Below are 6,218 nucleotides of genomic sequence, written 5' to 3' on the forward strand. Positions count from 1 at the left end.
TGATAGTGATGTTCCTCCATGCAGCTTAGTATGTGTGAGAATTCCTCCCTCATTATCTATATGGCTGTGAACAAAAGATCATTTGAGTCCAGTCCCATTGACCTGGCAAAAGCAGTGCGTGTTCTCAATTTGTCTGTTTGAGCGGCAAAAAAACACTCTATTCCGCCGACATGAGTAAGCTACACAGGGACCAACACATCCTGTCCGCTGTGTTTATTATCCACACATGGAGGCCTGGTTCCCTCCCCATTGTACTCACTTGCCGCCTCCCTCCCAGGGCTGCCACTCACGCATGTTTTCACAGATGGACTTGTGCGCATTGCTGTATGTGCACAAGAGGCTCCTCCGTGGGGAAAGTCACCTGGCGATTTGGTGATCCATGGTTGTGATCTACTTGAATTGTCATTAGAGAAAACAGCTTCAACTCTGGGCAAGCACTTGTGGATGGCTAATTGTGATGCATGGAACTTGTGAGGAGATAAATACATCCATACTCTACATAGTACATTCAATTGACTACACTGCAAAGACAAGATATGTATGTCATTTTTATAGAATAGCAATGGCATCACCCCAAATAATCGGCGGTCCAAATAAATGAATAAAAATGATCATATGAAACATAATTTCAACAACACAATACTGCAATATTGGTGCAGTAGTAATTTGAGGTAAGAGCTCATCTGGGTGCAGCAATGGAAAAGCACTTTCTCTGCAGAACATGTTTTCACTCATGCTCATTAATGTTCACGCCTGTTCATTATTACTCGCTGACAGCGATTAATAGACTTTTGTAGTTCTCACTAAATATTTACCTGTTCTACTTGATGAGGGAGGCCACAATCAGGATGGCAGTGTTCTCATGTTTCTTTTTTTTCCCCCCTTTTAACTCTGTGCCCTTTGGGAGAAAAGCTGTCTTCATTTTAAGTGAGAATGCCTTGTCTTGTCTTGTCTTCCTACACTGCGGTTTAGCTTTCAGCACATCACACAGGTGGTCTCAGCAAATATGAATAATAGTGTGAAAATGACATGCTCTTCTGACAGGACAATCACTAAAAGGAGGGGCAAAATGGTAAATACATCATGTTTCAATCGGTTTGGTTATTCAATAATACAATACAACAGTTAAACAATTCAATGGGCAAACCAACAAACTAACACACACACACAAAAGTTAGCCCTGATCGCCCCCACCCACCGATGAATTCTACAGCTAAATTTGAAGCATGCATGAGGCAAACACTGACTACTGAATGATCTCGCCCCACACACACAATTAAAAAAGACATTGACGTGTAAATGTTCCAAATGGTGTGAACTCTTTTACACGCTCGACGGGAAACAATCTTTCCATGGCTCCAGACAAGCGAGTCCAGTACTGTGTATTTATTTGTAATCACTCTTCTAACTCTCAACCCCCATCCCAAGATGCTTATCATTATTATAGTGTTGTGTGCTACTGTCTGAACACTCCAGCAATATATTGTACACGTTTGAAGGCTGCAATATTGGCAACAATTTCTTTATTATGTGCGGGTTATTTGTTCCCCTCCAAGTAATATTGTCGAGAAACAGCAGTGCTGTGTTGTTTTCGTTTTACAAATTCCCACTCATAATCTAGCCTGTGTGAGAAGGGATCAAATGCACATATGAAATATCAGGGGACTATTTTCTGCCAGAGTAAAAGTGAAAGGGCATGGACAAACTCAAAATATTTATTTTACCAAGTCATTTGATCATATTTTACGTCTGACTGTACTATGAAAATAAAATGAAGGAAACATAATAACCTTTTTCGCAATACAATGTATTTTTTTGTTCTTGAAACATTCAACCTTTTTTTTTCTCCCTGTTTTGATTTGACTTCCTCAATTTCATTTTGGTTTTATGCAAGGACTTTGTCTGAAAACAAACAGGACGCTTTGTATTATTTGTAATCTTTGAATATTAGCTTTGTTAGGGAAATGTGAGAGACTACAGGATGTGAAAAAGTCTTTTTATTCACTGCTTTCCTACTGTTTACAGTACAAACAATGGGCAGGATCAAGAAAGAAGAAGGGGAAAATGTTTCAAATGAGCATGTTGTCTTTCTAGTTTCTCTTTTAGATGAGCTCATATGAACACAGATGCATTGTAGAAAAGGTTCGAGCCTTACGGGATGGCTCGCTCGCATGTGAATGCTGGCTGACCTTAATGCTCGTCAAGTTGAATAGGAACAACTAACAGGCAGGAGTCACTTTCCTGGTCTACCATGCAGCCATTTTGGGGAGAATAATTGCCGCTTGTTCTCAGCCAAGGTCGTCTCAGAGTCAGAGCTGATGCGCTCCCGTGAGAGATATTTCATGCCTGTCGGTGCGGCTCTCTCAACCCACTTTGCTATTAAAAAGGCCAGCTTTGCTTGATTCTGGAGATCTCAGAAGATTGCTGGCACACATCACTTTGCGTCCATCCTTCTCCCAAACAGTCCAGTTGAGAAGTTCTTTTTTTAAACTCCCCTTTATTCCTATCCACTCATCTGCATCGTGGCCTTCACGGAGAAAGAAACGTCTCTTTTCTGGTGCCCGCATCAAAGCAGTCAACTTGGAGGAAATAAGGAAAGCACATGTCGCTCACCGCACAAACCTCCACTTTCACCACTCCCATTCCCAGCACGAGAAGCAAGGAGCTCGGAGTTTTTCAATCAAAACATTTTCTTGGGCATTCTGTGGTCACAAATGAGGTGGTGATCTTTGAACCTGCCTTTATCCAACTCTACCATCCAATCAGATGCGTTGAAGGCCTTTAACCGGGAATCAAGAGCGCTCTCTCATTGGCCCAAACCGCACGTGTGGTGCAGCCTCACCACGTAACGTTCAAAGTGAACTGTTTCAGTGGGCTCGTTAAAACATTCGACTTTAAAGATAGAGGAACGAACGTACGGAAGGTCATTCTTGGTGCATCAAGCATGAGCATGAAATCAAAGTGCAAATTTGGAATTTTCCATGTCTACGACATGACATTTGGTGTGACGTTTTAATTCTTGATTGTGGAGCCACAGAGACGTTTGGACTGTATTGTTTTTTTGTTGTTATTCGTTTTTTTATTATTTATAGTGGTTTGGTGCCTTTAAGATGAATATAGATGTTAATTGGGATCATTTTAGGTTCCCTTGGAGAGTAATGTAATGTAGGCTTCCTTGTGTTCGCACACGCTGTACTCTCGAGGGAGGTCTTGGAACAAGATGGATGGAACTTGACTGTGCACCACAACTCTGAAAACCTGGAAGGATGGCTAACCTCTGCTCCTCTTGCTCTCCGCTCCGCTTGTCCCTGATGGCTGTTTTTTTTTCCCCCTCATTTGCTCTCCTCTGAGATGTGGGGCCCACTGAGTCATAATTGCGGACAGGCAGCCAGTGACAGAGGGTGTCAGTTGGCTGTCAACTTTTCAAGAGACAACAGCTGAATCAACTGTCGCAGCGTGGTGTACGGTACGCACATACAGGCTGCTACACCCTTACATGCATACGTATATATCATTATTATTCATAAAATCTTGATATCAACTTGATGTGGTAAATAGGCCCACACACTTCTGACAAACTGCAGTTAAGACTCTGACTTGTTGTACCTGTTCTAGTTTGACTTGATTCCCTTGTCTTTCACTCACTGACACTGGAAGCAAGCCAAGCAAAATGTTGACCTGGGTTCCCTCACGGAGCTGCTTCTGCAGGACATCTGCTCACAGCAACACAGCAGCAGCAACAGACAACCGCCAGCTGTCCAGAGTCAACCGGTAGTAATTAGTCCAAAGCAGATTTCAAAACATCTAAATTTGATTTAACTAAAAGAACACAGGATTGGCTGGATGTGCTCGCTCATCTTTTATTGACTATATAAATAAGTTTCAGTACACCTTCCTTCTCAAATTCAAATGAAAAGGGAAAAATACACTTGCCAATTTTCCCGTTATCTCAACCTAGCATGAATCTGCTCTTTAATAATGCCAGATTTGAATGAGTGTTCTGGAAAATGAAGATTTTCATTTAAAGTTAAAAGTCCCAATGATCATCGTCACACACACATCTGGGTGTGGTGAAATTTGTCCTCTGCATTTAACCCATCCCCATGTGATTTTGATCCATCCCCTGGGGGAGAGGGGAGCAGTGAGCAGCAGCGGTGCCGCGCTCGGGAATCATTTGGTGATCTGATTTGTTTATCTACTTCCATTGCCCTCCCCGTGAGTGCAGAAAATAGTGCTATATAGTATTTGTGTATTTAATAATGCAGTGCAAAGGCTTTATATGGTCTTTAATCTCAGCATAGTATCCTTGACTTGAATTTGTGTTTCACATTCCAAAATAAACTGCTCAAGGCTTTTGACCTATCATGAACAGATCTTAAGCATGCGTAGCTGCATTTCACTAAAGCCCTGATTATAGACTGCAAATGATCCAAAACCTCAGAGTAGTATTAGAATTGGATTGCAGCACCCCATTAATGAGCCTGAGTTCAAGATGAGTTCGGAGTCAAAGTCTTTTTCGACCCGTGAGCCAATTAGGGCCATCATGCAAATTGGAAACAATGCAAAAACTACTACTGAAAGAAAAAAATCCTTGCACCAACAAAGTGCATTCAGGAACTTTTACAGACAATAATTGACAGCTGAGTGGGCCCGTGTAAGGCAGAATGTATTCATGACACATCCCTACAGTGGAAACTAAATTATTTACACCAACCTGGAGACCTTGAAGATGGCCACGTTAATTAATTTGGATTAGTAAAATCACACATCTTTCCAAATGACATGTTTGTGTTACTGCACTGACAGACGTTTCCAAGATGATTTTTTTTTTTTTTTTTTTCGGGTGGCTGTCAAGTCTATCCAAAGATCACTGCAGCCGGGCAAGGAAGAGAGTGAGTGAAAGACTGAAATATACATCACAGCAGGTTTTTCTTCAGATTCCTTCACTGTCTCTGGAAGTGCTTGGTCCTTCTTTAGTCACTGAGAGTTTCCACTTATATGCCACGAGATGCTGAAGCCTTCATAATGCAGTCAGGGCTTTTAGTCGCTGCATGAATTTCAATCAGAGTCAAATTAATCAGAGATGTTGAAGTCTCTTGACGATTCTGGGAAAAAAAAAGTTGCCGTCACACGGACGTCACACTGCAGCATATTACAGGATTAGGGTTAGACAATGAGATCATCTACTGCTGAGATGAGCCATTATTATGCATAACAATGCACGCAAATGACTGAGTATGTACGTACATGTCTGTAGGTGGCCATGAACATTCTCTTGGATAAATAGTAAGTATGACTTCAGAAGGTTTCAAAAGCTTTGTTAACAATATTTGTTACAATGTATGAAATGTGCCTCCAAATGTGCTGGCATCACTAACAGATACAGATGACTATCAATTCAACAGAGAGAAAATGGAAACTTAGTCAGAGCCGTTGCATAAACACTGGCCATAACCAATGAAAGTGTTTGATGACAGAAATATTTGTTTTGCCTAACGCATCTTCACTGCAGGTTTTCAAAAGGCATAACTGGGACTGGGTGACAGGAGGTCTTTTTATTTTTTACTTGCTATCATTTCAGAATTATATTTTGCCGAGAGCTGTGGTGAATCTGAGCTACGACACACCCACAGCAACAAAACAGCTCGTGTGACAGCCATACTAACATACTAACAGCGCAAATGGGCCCCAGGACGCCACTTTGAGATGCCTTTTTTACAGGCGCTATGAGTGAAGGTCATCAGAACAAAATATATACTGAAAATCACCTAGCAACAACAACAAAACGGAATTAGTTTGACAGTTCCGTTTTTTTATTTCTACCTACATATTGCCCATGTGCTCGTTGTTCTCTCCTGTTTTGGGCATGCTGGTAAATTGTGAGAGCTACTTAGTATTCCGGACTCCCTACTGTGATGCAGAGGCTTCAGACTGAGCTATGACTCATCATGAATGCTCAGTGAGATCTCTGAGGTCAGACACAAAAGCGTGCAGGCAGGCAGGCAGGCAGAATGGCACAGAGTTGTACTGAGCACAATCTGCCAGGTTAGAGCCATTCAACTAAAATAACCTCTGACAGAATGGCACACTGATTTTTTTAAATGTGTGAGGGAAGGACATGGCCAAAATATGGATGTGGATCTTGCAGTGACGTTTGCATGATATGCGCAAAAATATGGCCGCACTCAAGCTGTGCAAAAATATGGGGACACTCCAGC

This window comes from Syngnathus scovelli, chromosome 12 (genome assembly GCF_024217435.2).
Source record: "Syngnathus scovelli strain Florida chromosome 12, RoL_Ssco_1.2, whole genome shotgun sequence".
Taxonomy (NCBI): Eukaryota; Metazoa; Chordata; class Actinopteri; order Syngnathiformes; family Syngnathidae; genus Syngnathus; species Syngnathus scovelli.